Source organism: Symphalangus syndactylus, chromosome X, assembly GCF_028878055.3.
Source record: "Symphalangus syndactylus isolate Jambi chromosome X, NHGRI_mSymSyn1-v2.1_pri, whole genome shotgun sequence".
Lineage (NCBI taxonomy): Eukaryota > Metazoa > Chordata > Mammalia > Primates > Hylobatidae > Symphalangus > Symphalangus syndactylus.
Genome location: NC_072447.2, coordinates 60,039,665 through 60,057,182, shown reverse-complemented (window position 1 = coordinate 60,057,182; position 17,518 = coordinate 60,039,665). Strand labels below are relative to the sequence as shown.

The window sequence follows — 17,518 nt, the reverse complement described above, 5'->3', positions numbered from 1 at the left end:
CCTAAAAGTTTAAGCTGTGGGGAAAAAAAAATGGGTCCAGATTATGTTTGCAAATGAATGTGTATCCATGTTGTCACAAGAAAACGAAGTCTAAGATACCAATAATGTTTGATCATAAAGGGAAAACAATTATTTGTAAGGCTGATTTAAATTTCTATTAACTTCAAATGTGAGCTTGGAGAAACATTTCCTTAGTTGTATTAGTTTTCTATGGTGGCTGTAACAAATTACCAAAAACTTAGTGGCTTAAAGCAATGCAAATTTATTATCTTATAGGTCTGGAGGTCAGAAGTGCAATGTGGTTTCAGTGAACTAAGATCAAGGTGTTGGTAGGGCTGCATTCTTTCCGGAGGCTCTGGGGAGAATTAATTTTCTTGCTTTTTTCAGCTTCTAGGGGGCACCCACATTCTTTGGCTCATGGTCCCCTTCCTCTAGCCTCAAACCCAAGAGCAGCAGGTTCAATCCTTCTCTATTCGCATCACTCTGATCTCTTGTTCTGCTTCCCTCATCCATTTTTAAGGACTCTTGTGATTACATTGGGCTCACCCAGATAAGCTATGATAATCAACCCTATTAAGGTTGATTAGCAACCTTAATTCCCTTTGCCATATAACATAATGTATTTGTAGATTGTGGGGATTAGGAAGCCAATGTCTTTGGGCGGGGGGCACTATTCTGCCAACCACACAAGCTAAATAATATTTGAGATCTTTCCAGATTTAATAAAACCAAATAGCTGGGTTAAATGTTTAAGTATATTTGTTTTTGTGACCGGTCTCATTTCTTTGAGTAAGGCTGGATATAAATAAATAAATACACTTGGTTTAAATGCTGTTTTGATATTGAAGAAAAACATGAATCGTTATCCTATTATGTACCAAATAAGAATGAACACAGATCTTCCATCCTTGTTTCTAGTTACTGCCTTCCATTTTTCAGAAGGAAGTAGTTAAGCAGATCTGAGTTTCCAATTTAAAGCACAATTTAAAGCAGACGTTTTCTGTCTTTAGTTTTTAGAAATTTGATTTAAATATATTTGGGTATGAATATGAGTTTACACTATTTGGGCTTTGCTCAGCTTTTTGAATCTGTAGGTTTTTGGGTATTTTTAAAAGCAAATTTGGGAAAAATTTAGCCATTATTTCTTTGAATATTTTTTCAACCCCAGTCTTTCTTTTCTTCTTTTGGAATTCTGATGATGTGAGTGTTAGATCTTTTGTTATTTTCCCACAGGTCTCTCTCTCTCTTTCTCTGTCCAATCTATTTTCTCTCTGTTGTTCAGATTGGATTCTTTGTTTTGATCTATCTTAACATTCACTGATAATTTCCTCTGTCATTTCCATTTTACTATTGAGCCCTTCCAATGAGTTTTTAATTTCGGTCAATATATTTTTCAGTTCTAAAATTTCCTTTAGTTTTTTCTTTAAATTTTATATTTATTTGCTGAGATTTTCTATTTTTTAATTTCTTTCAAGAATACTCATAATTGCTTATCGAAGCATTTTATGATAGTTGTTTTTGTAGATTCTTGCGGATTTTTAACACATATAATCATGTCATCTGGGACTAAAGACAATTTTATTTCTTCCTTCCTAGTCTGTATGCCTTTTATTTCTTACCCTTGCCTTATTGCATTAACTAGTAATTCCAGTGCAATTTTCAATGGGAGTGGTGAGAGAAGACATCCTTGTCTTGTTCCTGATCTTGGGGGAAAGCATTCAGTCTCTCACCATTAATTATCAAAACCATCTTTGCAGAATTATAAGTAATGAGAGAAATCTAACATGACTGACTCCACTCCATCTTGTTTCTAATGTCACAAGCTAATTTTTTTTTCTTATACTAGCACAGAGGCCAAGATAACCATGACAGGAATTTAGTTTACAGTTAAACTTTGAGACAAAGGAAACTGACCCCCTCCTTATTTGAAGATTGACACCACATTCATAAGGCAAGGTTAAAATTATGGTAGGGGCTTGAACTTTGCTAAAGAATGGGCAGAGTTAAACAATCACCTGCCATTGCTTAGCGTATTTTCCTATAAGTTGCTTACTGCCCCAGAGTCACGTTACCAGGGGTCACAAGATTTCTAACGTCCCTAACTACTCCTATAGATGACATCACTATTGTTTCTAAAGAACTGGTCTTAGGGATATTTTTCAGATTTAGCATTTTGGTACACCGAGAGATGCCATCAGATTTTGAGAAGCACCCCCCTCCTGGGAACTGACTCAGCTGCACGAAGCCTGTTTTAGATGCTCCTTGTGATTTCATCCCCAGCTAATCAATTGTTCCAGTTCCTCAGCCCCCTGCCTGCCAAAGTACCCTTAAAAAAATCCTACCCTCTGAATTCTCAGAAAGACAGATTTGAGAAATTTCTCCCTGTTCTCTTTGCTTGGCCAGCCCTGTGATTAAACTCTTTCTTAGCTGCAACACCTGCTGTTCTCATTGATTTTTTTCAGGGCAGTGAGCAAGAAGAAGCCATCAGGCTGTGACAAATTATGATGTTAGTTATGGGTTTTTGCAGATAACCTTTATTTGGTTAAGAATGTTGCCATCTATGCCTAGTTTGTTGAAATTTTTTAAAATCGTAAATGGATGTTAAATTTTGTTGAAAGCCTTTTCTGCATCTGTTGATGTAATCATATGGTTTTTCTTATTTAGTCTCTTAATATGTTTTCAAAATTTTCTTTTTTTTATTATTATACTTTAGGTTTTAGGGTACATGTGCACAATGTGCAGGTTTGTTACATATGTATCCATGTGCCATGTTGTTTTGCTGCACCCATTAACTCGTCGTTTAGCAGTAGGTATATCTCCTAAAGCTGTCCCTCCCCCCTCCCCCCTCCCCCCACCCCACAACAGTCCCCAGAGTGTGATGTTCCCCTTCCTGTGTCCATGAGTTCTCATTGTTCAATTCCCACCTATGAGTGAGAACATGTAGTATTTGGTTTTTTGTCCTTGCAATAGTTTACTGAGAATGATGGTTTCCAGCTTCATCCATGTCCCTACAAAGGACATGAACTCATCATTTTTTATTTTCAATATAGATTTTTGAATGTTGGAGCAGCTTTGTATTCCTGAGATAAACCACACCTTGTCTTGATATATAGTCCTTTTAATCTACATGGTTGCACTTAAATTGCTAATATTTTGTTTAAAAATTTTGCATCTATATTCATGAGACATAGTCATCTGTAGTGGTCTTTTTTCTTGTAATATCATTGTCTGGCTTTGTTATTAGGATAATGCTAACCTCATTGAATGAGTTGGGAAGTGTTCCTTCCTTCTATTTTCCATGAGAGATTATGTAGTATTGATATTGTTTCTCTCTTGACTGCTTGGTAGAATTCATCAATGAAACCATGTGGGCCAGTAGTTCCTTTTCTGGGAAGGTTTTAAAACTATCAATTGCATTTTTTCAATAGATATTGAGCTATTCAGGTTATCTCTTTCAACTTGAGTGATATTTGGTAGTTTGTGTTTTTCAAGAAAATGACTCAATTTATCTAAGTTATTGAATTTATGGTCATAGTGATGTTCATAGTATTCCCTTATTAAGCTTTTAATGTTTGTGTGATTGGCTGTGAACTCCTTCTCTTATTCCTGATATTGATAATTTGTGTCTTTTCTTTTTTACTTTCTTGGTTAGGCTGTCTAAAGATTTACCAATTTTATTCATCTTTTCAAAAGAGCCAGATTTAACTTTATTGATTTTCTCTATTTTTTAATTACTTCTTTCCTTCAGGTTGCTTTGTTTAATTTGCTCTTCTTTTCCTAGTTTCCTAAATTATAAGCTTAGGCTATTGATTTTAGATATTGCTTCATTTCTAATATTTGTATTTAATGTTATGCTATAAATTTCCCTCTAAGCACTATTTTATCAGGGTCCCACTAATTTTTTAATACATTTAAAATTGTGGTACAATGTACATAACATAAAATTTACCATTTTATCCACTTTTAAGTGTGCAATTTAGTGGCATTAGGTATATTCACAATGTTGTACAGCCATTACCACTCTCCATTTCCAGAACTTTTTCATCATCCCAGACAGAAACTTATCCCCATTAAACTCCTCATTTCTTCCTACCCTTAGATGTGCTGACCTCTGTTCCAATTTCTGTCTCTATAAATTTGCCTATACCAGGTACCTCACACAAGTGGAATTATATAATATTTGTCCTTTCATGCTGGCATATTTTACTTAGTACAATATTTTTAAGTTTCATCCATGTTGTAGCACCACAAATCTTTATATGTTGTACTTTTATTTTTATTTCAGTTTAAAGTATTTTAATATTTCCCTTTAGACTTCTTTTGACCCATGGATTACATAGAAGGGTGTTATTTAATTTATTAATATTTGGTGATTTTCCAGATAGCTTTCTGTTATTGATTTCTAGCTTAATTTTGTTACGGTTGGTCTAAAAATGTTATTTGTATGATTTCTATTCTTTTTAATTTATTAAGATTTGTTGTATGTCTCAGAATGTGGCCTATTTTAGTGAATATTCCCTGTACACTTAAGAAAAATGTGTATTCTGCTCTTGTTGGATGGAATGTTTTGTAAACGTCTATTTGGTTAAGTTATTTGATAGTGCTGTTCAAATAATGTATATACTTACTGATTTTGTCTGCTTGTTTTATCAGTTATTGAGAGAGGATTGTTGAAGACTTCAACTATAATTGTGGATTTATCTGTTTCTTCTTTCAGTTATATCAATGTTTAACACACTATTGTTAGTATGTTTAAGAAATCCTCTTCATTTATTTTGAAAATTTGATCTCTTTTTTAATGAGGTAGGGCATCACTAACTAAAGCCATAAAAAAGTCTTCTCTTAAACTAGAACTGGAAATGATGTCTTGAACTTGTGGTTGCTTGGTCATTTTGGTGAACCATTTTGTTGTTTTATCAAATTCTTTTAGGGTTGAAAGGAATCCAGAAAATGCTTGTCTCATGGAGCTGTCTGTCACACGTACAGTTGGTTTTCAAGGCCTTCCTCATGTGGCCAAAGCTAAATTTAGGACTAGTGAAGCCAGTTCAGTGGTACAGATTTGCAAAACTAAGATCCTTAAATATTTAAAGTTTGTAGCAACTGGTTTATGTCCCGGAAAGGGGCATAGAGACAGTAGCTTTCTTGGAGTCATCAGGGACATTGGTAAAGTGACAGCTTTTATGTGGTTGTTTGGTATGTATGTATTCCTATATATGTATATATGTATTTGTCTTCTGTTGACTGCAATCAGCAGCTGCAGACTACAAAGCACTCACGATCTCTCCTCCAGCTTGTCACATAGAGTGTATGTCTTTTTTTTTTTTTTAGACGGAGTCTTGCTCTGTTGCCAGGCTGGGATGCAGTGGTGTAATCTCGGCTCACTGCAACCTCCACCTCCCGGGTTAAAGCAATTCTCCTGCCTCAGCCTCCCAAGTAGCTGGGACTACAGGTGTGCACCACCACGCCTGGCTACTTTTTGTATTTTTAGTAGAGATGGGGTTTCACCATGTTGGCCAGGATAGTCTCAATCTCTTGACCTCGTGATCCACCGGCCTTGGCCTCCCAAAGTGCTGGGATTACAGGCGTGAGCCACCATGCCCGGCCCAGAGTGTATGGCTCTTATACACTCTTATATGGCCTACCAATGTGGTCTGTCCTTGGCTCCAACTCCTTTGCAGTTCTGAGATCCCAGAGTAGGATTCAGACGTCTCTCCAGCTGTGTTGTTCCAACAAGCATTCACAGTGAGTCTTTAGGGCAGTGTCACTGTAGTTCAGGGAACTTTGTCCCTTGAGAAAGAAATGTATCTGCTGTTTCATGCATTAAATAAGGCTGTAAATTATGTTTTACTTCTCCTACCAAGAGATGGAGACTATTTCCCCTCCTCTTGATCTGGCCGAGTCTGTGACTTGCTTTGATCAGTAGAATACAGAATAAGGGACACTGGAAATTCCAAGGATGGGCCTTAGGAGATCTGCAACTTCTCTTTTTGTATGCTTGGAAGGCTTCCTTTATAATCCACTTGCCATGTTATGAGATAGCCAAGTTATGTGAAGAGGCCATGTATAAGATGTTCTAGTTGACAGCCCCAGCTGAGCTCCTAGCCAATAGCCAACACTAACTGTCACCATCTGAGTGAGCCATTTTGGATGTTTCAATCTAATCAAGTCTCCAAATGTCTGTAGTCCCAGCAGACACTATGTGGATATGCAGCAAAGAACTAACCTTGCCAAAAGAAAGTTTGGTCCTGCTTGAAAAGGGTGTTTTTATTTATTATTTAACCTGGGTGTTACAGGCCACACTCGATTTTTTTGCAAATAATATCATTTGTGGTAGGGGCCTTGGGCTGTGTAGTATATCAGCTTGAGTTTGGAGGAGCTGTAGAATAGGGTCAGCTGTGTAGGAGCCATGCCTACATCACCAAGCCCCAGTAAAAACTCTGGACAGAAAAGCTCAAGTTAGCTTCTCTGATTGGCAAAATTCCGTGTATATTGCTACACATCATTTCTGGGAGAACTAAGTGCTGTCCTTATTCTAAGGAGGGAAAAACTAGAAGCTCATGCCTGGTCTTTCCTGCACTTTGCTCTATCCTTTCACTGTAATAAATTTTAACCATGAATATAACAGCCTTTCTGAGTTCTGTGAGTCCTTCTCATTGAACCTGATGTTGGTGTTGGGACCATTGAATGGCAGCGAAGAAGAAGCACTGTCCAGCGCATTCTAGCCAACCTATGGAATCATGAGCAACAATAAGTGGTTGTTTTCAAACCACGAAATTTTGGGATGGTCCGTTTTGCTGCAATAGATATCTAAGACAACTGTGTTCTCTACTAGTTGGTAAGATTTCTAAAAGCCAAGATAACCGAATTTCTGCTGTGCTAGTATAACACCTATTCATTGCCAGCATTCACTAAATATTTGTTACATTGAATTGTTAAATTAAAGTAGTTAGAGACATCTTCGTGGACTGAGAGAGACTAACTGGGATAGAAGACTTGGAGAAGAATTGCTTTATTTTCATATATGTATAACTGAAGAGAATCTCCATGCCTTTGCTATGAAATCTAAAGATAATTGCAGTTTTTTAAGGGAGCTATGCTAATAACGATTCATTCTTTTTCTTTCAAGATAACTGTGTCATGGTGTAAAGAATACTCCTTGGAATATATTGGTTCAAGTCCAAGTTTTGTCTCTGCACACTACTTTTATGAACTTGGGCGAGCCTCTTCACTTTACTAAATATCATCTTGAAGCAGTGATAATAATGGTAATCCCATGAGGTTGTTGTGAGGTTTTAATGCATGAAAAAGTGCTTTGAGAACAGTAAAGTGCTATGTAGGTATAAAGTATCATTGTGTGAGTTGATGGGACTTGCTTAAATTTTATTATTTTTAGCTCTTCAATTCCATCATCTGTCATAAATACTTTTAAAATGGACAGCATCTCAATAGATAAGTAACATAAAAATCTGGAAAATAACAATAAAGCAGCTTTTAAATAGTAGTTTTTTTCCTCTATTTTTCTTACATTATCTCTTCGCCACCACGAAGTATTCCCTTCACACTTTTTTTTCAGAAATGAAATGGAGAAAAATAATCAGAAATAGTGGCATGAAACAGGATTTCTTTTCTCCCAAGCATGTCATATCTCCCTGCCACTCCCATTCACCTCTCTTATCAACATGCGTTTTAGTTTAAAAAAGAGCAACTGCAAAGTGTTGACAAGATACTATTTGTTATGCCCATCAACCTTACTGAACTCTGGACCCTTCTTACTGAGTCAGTTTTGATAATGTCAGATGATGATGCCCCTAGCACTTTGGAACTAGTCCACTAGGCCTATGAGAGCTGCTTTTAGGTTCTTCAAGTTCATACCTGCAGCTCAGAGAATAGAATCCAAAAAGGTTGCCAAAGCCTTGCTGTGAACCTTCTTAAAGATGCTGTAATTTCCCAGGGTCACACCCAGCATACTTCCTTGATGACATTTATGAAATGTCGGTTGTCTTTCTGGGTCTCATAAGGTGCTAGCTGCACCTTGCACTTACATGCATCCTATTATGTTTCAATAGGTTTGAGTACTTGCGAGTTTCTGACATAATAGAATGAAAGAAGATCAGAGCAGGAAGATATTTTAGAGATTGGAGCCCTGGCCCAGCAATTGGTTGTTATGATTTGAGAAGGGTCAAAGGTAAGGAGAAATGGCTTATAATAGGAATGTGTAGCGTGTTCTAAGAGCCCAGCAAGGAAGGGTTTAAACCAGAGCCTGGAGACAGAGTGTTAGGTTTCAGGTATGAGAAGCATGGGAATGAGAGTCTGCCAAAGCAAGCTAATATACCAGATGATAAATTAGCATTAAAAGTATTGTGACAGCCTGGAAAAATTAGCTGAAACAAACAAGAGGCAGTTCCAGAAGTGAATAAAAAACACTTCCTATAGATTCCAAAATCAATCAGGTTTAACAGAAATTCTGTAAAACTCTTAGATTTCAGCTGCCAGGAAGGTGGGAATGAGTCAATCATATGACACCATTCTCTGTAATGTGAATGCAGTCTTAGGATGCACGAATTAAACCTAAAATAAGGAAGGTAATGGTCCCACTCTCCCCTGCTTGAGTTATGTGTAGATTGTGTTCTGTTCTCAGTGCAATATATATATATATATATATATATATATATATATATATATATATGTTTTTGAGACAGGGTCTTGCTCTGTTGCCCAGGCTGGAGTGCAGTAACGTGATCATAGCTCACTGCAGCCTCAACTCCTGGGTTCAAGCAATCCTCCCACCTTAGCCTCCCAAATAGCAGGGACTACAGATGCATGCCACTATGCCTGGATAATTTTTAAAATTTTTTGTAGAGGCAAGGTCTCACTATATTTCCCAGGCTAGTCTGAAACTCCTGGGCTCAAGTGATCCTCCTGACTTGGCTTCCCAAAGTGCTGGGATTACAGGCATGAGCCACCATGCCCAGCCCTCAGTGCCATATTTTAAATTGTGTGAATAAATGAGAAGGATATTATATGGTGAGAGGTTTAAAAATGACTTCACCTGAGTAATGGTAAGTGGAACGGGGCTAGTTGCTAGATAGTTGAGGAACATAACAGGTATTTTCAATAACTTAAGAAATTGTTAATATGAAAGAAGAATTAGGACTTACTTTTATGGGTCTTCAAGATAGAATTTTGGTAACTGGATGGAAAATGTAATGGGAAAATTAGGGCTCAGTGATGTTGAGAACTCTCCAGTGAAAGTTGTCCGTAAATGAAGAGGGATATGGTATGAGACGGGTACACTACTCACTGGGGAAGTGTTCAAAACGAGGCTGATTGGCCAACTACTAGTAACCCTGGAAAACAGAATTCCTGCCTCGGGGAGAGGTCAAACCACATGCTCTTCAAGATCCCTATCATCTCTTAAGTTTCATGACCCTGTGATCTCCTGCACTAGAGAGAGGCATATAGTAGACATTCAGAGATTTCCATTGACAGCCTAGCATTCCAGCTTGCCACACAATTATGCTGTGGGCTGGCCAGAGAAATATCTGGTCTGGCCAGAGTCGGTAGAATGCCACATAACCCAGGCGTAAGGTATTGGACTTAAGTGGATAAATTACCACATACTTGGTGGCTTAAAACAACAGAAATTTATTGTCTCACAGTTCTGGAGGCCAGAAGTCTGACATCAAGCTGTTGTCAGGTCCACACTCTCTCAGAAGTCTCTAGTGGAGAATCTGTTCTTTGCCTCTTCCAGCTTCTGGTGGCTCCAGGCATTCCTTGGTTTGTGGCTGCATCATTCCAGTCTCCGGTTCTGTGGTCACAATGCCATCTTTTCTGTCTTCCTCCTCTTTGTGTTGCTTATAAGGCCACTTGTCATTGGATTTATAGCCTACTCAGATAATCAAGGATGAGCTTCACATCTCAAGATCCTTAATTAATTATATCTGCAAAAATCCCTTTTTCAAATAAGGTAACATTCACAGATTCTGAAAATTAGGACACGGACATATCATTTGAGGACCACCATTCAATCCACTATACTCATTTTAATGGTCATTACACTATCGCTATTACCAATAAATAGTGCTTTGCCTGTGTTGGTGCTTAAAGCAGAACAGTCTTGTGAGATTCTCAATAGAGACAGTCTGGCGCTTAATAAGCTCACTCTTGGAATCGGAAAGATCTGAGTTTAATTCCAGTTTTGCTACTTAGAAGTGTATCTCTGGCAGAGGTGAACTTTATTTCCGATTCCTCAACTCTAAAATGAGAATAGTGGAACTTATCTCATAGGGTTAATATGAGTAACCAATACAATAATGCTTGTAAATTACTTAACATAGGGCCAGGCATATTGCTGACATTCCACAGGTGGTATTATTAATGAGTTTATTCCTTTCCCCTGATTTTAGGCTATCTGAGGTGTCAGGCTTTTACCATTCCCTGGAAATTTAGATGAAATTAACATATGCTTATTGAAGATTGACTCTGCACCATACACTATCATATATAATAGGTATAAACGGTAAACAAGACAGACATGGTCTTTGCCCTCACAGATCTTAGAGTGTGATGCCATCAGTGGTTAATACAACATGTTAATATGATACAATATTGCCATTATGACAATTGAGGAATTACAGGAACCCGAGAAGTGTATAGACGGGACACCCAACCCAGGCAAAATTCTGGATAGAGGAAGAGGACCTCTGTATATGGGAGGATACTTATATTTGTAGCAGAGGGGCTGAGTTGCATTCAAAGCCTGATTATGACTGAGGAACTGGTAGTTCCTCAAGCATCTGTTGGCATGTGTTGATTTTACATGGGGGATGTGGGCCTGTGCTCTTTGTTCCTGGAGAGAAAGACTGAGAGATGAGAAGGCAACTTAGTGTAGGTTTTCCAAGGAGTAAATCCTAAGACAAAGATTTTAGTGCAAATAGTTTATTTGGGAGGTAATCCTAAGAAATACCAACAAGAGAGTGGAGGAGTGAGACAGGTAAGAAGAGAGCCAATAAATGGTGCTTTATCAAGCTACTTACCACCATGGTTAATTAGAGCTCCATTATATTGGGGAACTCTAGAAGCCAATGTAGAACACAAGCAGCAGAGTTATCTACATCTACACTTGTGGGTCATTGGTATGCAAGAAACTTGTCCATAAGCAGGGAAGGCAGGCTACTGAAGAAACCTCAGGCAAAGAGATGCAGATGTTGGTAGTTGCCAGGGCTGACAAGCTATGGGTAGGACATGAGCAGCATGTGATGCAGGAGGAAAACATGGTTTTCTCTCCAGTTTGTTGCCAGGGACAAACTCTGAGGCCCATGAGCAGAGGGGGATTCTAATTAGAAACTAAAGGAGGTTTTCTCACAAGGGTCTATATATTCCTTGGGGGGACAAACAGTGCTTCTTAAGGTCCAGGTGACAAAATGCAGCACCTGGGAAGAGATGCTTTGAACAACCAATGGGTCAATGAAGAAATTAAAAGGGAAATTAAAACTTCTCTTGAGATAAATGAAAATGAAAACACAATATACCAAAACCTATGGGATACAGCAAAAGCAGTTCTAAGAAAGAAGTTTATAACAATAAACACCTATATTATGAAAGAAGAAAGATCTCAAATAAATAACCTAAACTTGAACCTCAAGGAACTGGAAAAACAAGAAGAAACTAAGCCCAAACTTAGTAGAAGGAAGGAAATAATAAAGATCAGAGCAGGTATAAATGAAATAGAAACTAGAAAAACAATAGAAAAGATAAACGGAACAAAGAGTTGTTGTTTCTAAAAGATAAACAAGGCCGGGCGCGGTGGCTCACGCCTGTAATCCCAGCACTTTGGGAGGCCAAGGCAGGCGGATCGCCTGAGGTCAGGAGCTCGAGACCAGCCTGCCAGCATGATGAAACCCCATCTCTACTAAAAATACAAAAATTAGCCAGGCGTGGTGGCAGGCGCCTGTAATCCCAGCTACTCAGGAGGCTGAAGCAGGAAGAGAATTGCCTGGACCCTGGAGGCGGAGGTTGCAGTGAGCTGAGATAGTGCCATTGCACTCCAGCCTGGGCTATAAGAGTGAGACTTTGTCTCAAAAAAAAGGAAGAGAAAAGATAAAATTGACAAACCTTTAGCTAGACTAAGAAAAAAAGAGAGAAGACTCAAATAAGATTAGAGGCACAAAAAGAGACATTACAACTGATACCATAGAAACAAAAGATCATAAGAAATTATTATGAAGAATTATATGCCAACAAATTGGATAACCTAGAAAACAGGTAAATTCCCGGACACATACAACTTACCAAGATTGAATTATGAAGAAATACAAAATCTAAATAGACTAATAATGAATAAGGAGATTGACTCAGTAACAAATAGTTTCTGATCAAAGAGAAGCCCAGGACATGATGACTTCACAACTGAATTCTACCAAACATTTAAATAAACAGTAACTTGAAGTCTCAAACTCTTCCAAAAAATTGAAGAGGAGTAATATGGTTTGGATCTGTGTCTCTGTCCAAATCTCATGTCAAATTGTAATCCCTAATGTTGAAGTTGGTGTTTGGTGGGAGGTGACTGCATCACAGAGGCGGATTTCTCATGTATGGTTTGTTATATCCACTTGGTGCTGTTCTTGTGATAGTGAGTGAGTTCTTGTGAGCTCTGGCTGTTTAAAAGTGTGTAGCACCTTTCCCCTCTCTCTCTTGCTCCTACACCAGCCATGTGATATGTGTGCTCCCCTCTGCCTTCTGCCGTAATTGTAAGTTTCCTGAGGCCTCCCCAGAAGCTGAGCAGATGCCAGCATCATACTTCCTGTACAGCCTGTGGAACTGTGAGCCAATTAAATCTCTTTTCTTTATAAATTACCCAGTTTCAGGTATTTCTTTATAGCAATGTGAGAACAAACTGATACCTCCAAACTAATTTTACAAGGCCAGCATTATTACCACAATACTAAAACCAGATGAGGACACAGCCAAAAAAGAAAACTACAGGCCAATATCCCTGATGAATAGATATTTGAAAATCTTTAGCAAAATATTAAATTCAACAACACATTAAAAAGATTATCCACCATGAGCAAATGAAATTTATCCCAGGGATGCAAGAATGGTTTAACATATGTAAATCAGTAAAGGTGATACATCACATCAATACAATGAAGGACAAAAACCATATGATCATGTCAATAGATGCAGAAAAAGCATTTGACAAAATTCAACATCTCTTTATGATAAAAACTCTCAACAAATTAACTACAGAGGGAATGTACCTCAACACAATATAGGCTATATATGATAAATCCACAGCTAATACACTAAAAGTGGGAAAAGTTGAAAGCTTTTCAAGATTTGGAAGAACGCAAAGATGCCTACTCTCACCATTTATAGTCAACATAGTACTGGAAGTCCTAGCCAGAGCAATTAGGTAAGGTAAACAAATAAAAGGCATCCAAATTGGAAAGGAGGAAGTTAAATTGTCCCTGTTTGCACATGACACAATCTTAAATACTGAAAACCATGAAGATTCCGTCAAAAAATGTTAGAACTAATAAACACATTTAATAAAGTTGTAGGATAGAAAATCAACATGCAAAATTCAGTAGCATTTTTATACATTTATAGCAAACTATCAGAAAAATAAAAATTCCATTTATAACATTTACAAAAATTAAAATGCTTAGGAATAAATTTAACCAAGGAAATGAAAGATCTCTACACTGAAAACTAGAAAACATTGCTGAAAAAAAAATTGAAGAAGACATAAAAAGGATGGAAAGGTAACCTGTGTTCATGGATTGTAAGAATAAAAATTGTTAAAATACCCATACTACCCAAAGCAATCTACAGATTCAATGCAATTCCCATCAAAATACCAATGACATTCTTCACAGAAATAGAAAAAAATACTAAAGTTTGTATGGAACCATGCAAGACCTTGAATAGCCAAAGAAATTTGGAGCAAAAAACCAAAAACAAAACACAGAAAAACAATGCAAAGCTGGAGGCATCACACCATCTGACTTCAAAATGTACTACAGAGCTATAGTAATCAAAACAGCATGGTACTGGCATAAAGACAGACACATAGACCAATGGAACAGAAAAGAGAACCCAGAAATAAATCCACACATTTATAGCAAATTGATTTTTAATGAAGGTGCCAAGAACATACAATAGGGAAAGGACAGTCTCTTCAACAAATAGTGGTGGGAAAACTGGATAGACACATGCAGAAAAATGAAATTAGACCTTTATCTCTCACAATATAAAAACCACTTACAAAAATGGTTAACGACTTAAATGTTAGACCCCAAACTATGAAACTTCCAGAAGCAAAAACAGGAGAAAAGCTTTAAGACATTTGTCTGGGCAATGAATTTTCTTTTTTTTCTTTTTCTTTTTTTTTTTTTAACATGACCTCAAAGCACAGGTAACAAAACTAAAAATAGACAAATGGGATTACATCAAATGGAAAAGTTTCCACACAGCAAAGGAAATAATTGACAGACTGAAGTGTAAACTAAAATTAAAGTTCTAAGCCCCCCAACTGAGTAAGTGGATCTCCCTCTTAGCCAAGAGGATCCCAAAGAAACCTCAAAAACTAGTTCAAGCCATGACAGGAAGGAGACTGGGATCAGACATGCCTCATTATGTCTAAACTCTCCCTTTTGGAGTTTAGACACAACTCAGTATTACCATTAAAATAGAGATCCTAAGAGTGACAGAACAGATTCTTTGTAGCAATAAGATACCAACTCCAGACTGTGGAGACTGCATCTGCCCAGCGGGCACAGAGCCTCACCTTCCCCACTCCACTGCCAGTCCACACCCACTGCCAGATCACCATGAATGATGATATCACTGCTCTCGTCTTCAATGAAGACTCTGGAATGTGCAAGGCTGTCTTCATGGGCGATGATGCCCCCCAGCTGTCTTCCCCTCCATCATGTAGTGCCCGTGGCACCAGGGCATGGTGCTGGGCATGGGTCAGAAGGACTCCTACATGAGCAATGAGGCCCAGAGCAAGAGAGGCATCCTGAGCCTACCCTGAAATACCCCATGGAGCATGGCATTGTCACCAAATGGGATGACACGGAGATCTGGCACCACAACTTTTACAACAAGCTATGTGTGGCTCCCAAGGAGCACCCCATGCTGCTGATCGAGGCCCCCCTGAGCCCCAAAGCCAACCATGAGAAGATGACCCAGATCATGTTTGAGACTTTCAATGCCCCAGCCATGTACTTGACCATCCAGGCTGGTACGCCTCTGGCAGGACCACTGGCATCGTAATGGACTCTAGCGATGGGATCACCCACACTATGCCCATCTATGAGGGGTACACCCTCCCCCACGCCACCCTGCCTCTGGACCTGGCTGGCCAGGACCTGACTGACTACCTCATGAAGATCCTCAAGGAGGGCGGCTACAGCTTCACCACTACTGCTGAGCGGGAAATCATGCTTGACATCAAGGAGAAGCTGTGCTACATCACCCTGGACTTCAAGCAGGAGATGGCCACTGCAGCCTCCAGCTCCTCCCTGGAGAAGAGCTAGGAGCTGCTCAATGGCCAGGTCATCACCATCAGCAACCAGTGGTTCCGCTGCTGCAGTACCTCTTCCAGCCTTCCTTCCTGGGCATGGAATCCTATGGCATCCATGAAACTACCTTCACCTCTATCATGAAGTGTGATGTGGACATCCGCAAAGACCTGTATGCCAATACAGTGCTGTCTGGCGGCACTACCATGTACCCTGGCATTGCCAACAGGGTGCAGAAGGAGATCACCGTCCTGACTTCCAGCACAATAAAGATCAAGATCATTGCTCCTCCTGTGCATAAATACTCCATGTGTTTCGATGGCTCCATCCTGGCCTTCCTGGCCTCCCTGTCCACCTTCCAGCAGATGTGGATCAGCAAGCAAAAATACCAAGAGGCCGGCCCCTTCATCACCCACAGCAAGTGCTTCTAGGAGGACTGTTACTTAGTTGCATTACACCCATTCTTGACAAAAACCCAACTTGCCAGAAAACAAGATGAGATTGGCGTGGCCTTACTATTATTATTATTTTGTTGTTGTTGTTGTTATTGTTGTTTTTTAGTTTGACTCAGGATTTGAAAACTGGAAAGGTGGAGGCGACAGCAGTCAGTTGGAGCGAGCATCCCTCAAAGTTCTACAATGTGGCCGAGGACTTTGATTGTACATTGTTCTTTTTTTAAATAGTAATTCCAAATATCATGAGATGCATTGTTACAGGAAGTCCCTTGCCCTCTCAAAAGCCACCCCACTTCTCTCTAAGGAGAATGCCCCAGTCCTCTCCACACAGGGGAGGTGATAGCATTGCTTTCATATAAATTATGTAATGCAAAAAATTTTTAATCTTCGCCTTAATACTTTTTAAATTTTGTTTTATTTTGAATGATCAGCCATTGTGACCCCCCTTTTTTGCCCCTCAACTTGACATGTATGAAGGTTTTTGGTCTTGCTGGGAGTGGGTGGAGGTGTGGAGGCAGCCAGGACTTACCTGTACACTGACTTGAGACCAGTTGAATAAAAGAGCACACTTTAAAAAAAAAAAAAAGATACTGACTCCAACCTTACTCTGGTATAACATCACATGACAGATAACAGGCCCTAAAGGAAATCTATCCTAAAATATGTTTCTTTGACATATTTTGAAATGGCCCTGCAAAACCATCTCTTGTGGGGGAAATCTACATTCTGTAGAGAATGCCCTTCCCTTTCCAGGTCTTTTCCTGTTCCAGGAGAGAATTAACTAAGAGTCTGACACCTTTTAAGGTCCAATAAGAAACATTCACCACCTATTCTCTCTGTAGCCTGCTACCTGGAGCCTTCATCTATATCACAAGAATCTTGGATTCCACAACCACCTCCTTACCTTAAGTCAAGTTGACTTTAACTCTTCAGGCAGAGATTAACTCTTTCAACCAATTTGCTAATCAGGAAAACCTTTGAATGTACCTATAACCTAGAAGATCCCCTGCTTTGAGATGTCCCACCTTTGTGGGCAGAACCAATGTATACCTTACCTATATTGATTTATGTCTTTGCCTATGACTTCTGTCTCCCCAAAATGTATAAAATCACCTTAAAACCCTACCATCTTGGGCACATGTTCTCAGGACCCCCTGAAGCTGTGTCATGGGCCATGATCCTTAATCTCGGCAAAATAAACTTCTAAATTGATTGAGACCTGTCTCAGATACTTTTTGGTTTACAGAAGATACAACCTAAAGAACGGGGAAAATATTTGCAAACTATACATCTTATAAGGGGTTAATAACCAAAATTGTAGGGAACTCTAACAAATCAATAGCAAAAATACAAGAAGTCTGATTTTTAAAATGAGCAAAAGACCTAGTGTATTAGTCCATTCTCACACTGCCATGAAGAAATACCCAAGACTGGGTAATTTATAAAGAAAAGAGGTTTAATTGACTCAAGTTATGCATGGCTGGAAAGGCCTCAGGAAGCTTACCATCATGGCAGAAGGCAAAGGGGAAG

General features: G+C 38.8%; 1 pseudogene; it reads left to right on the top strand.

The window, feature by feature from the left end:
- The first annotated feature begins 14,837 nt into the window (after positions 1–14,837).
- LOC129475874 (actin, cytoplasmic 1-like) lies at positions 14,838–15,964 on the top strand (annotated as a pseudogene).
- Positions 15,965–17,518: the final 1,554 nt, after the last annotated feature.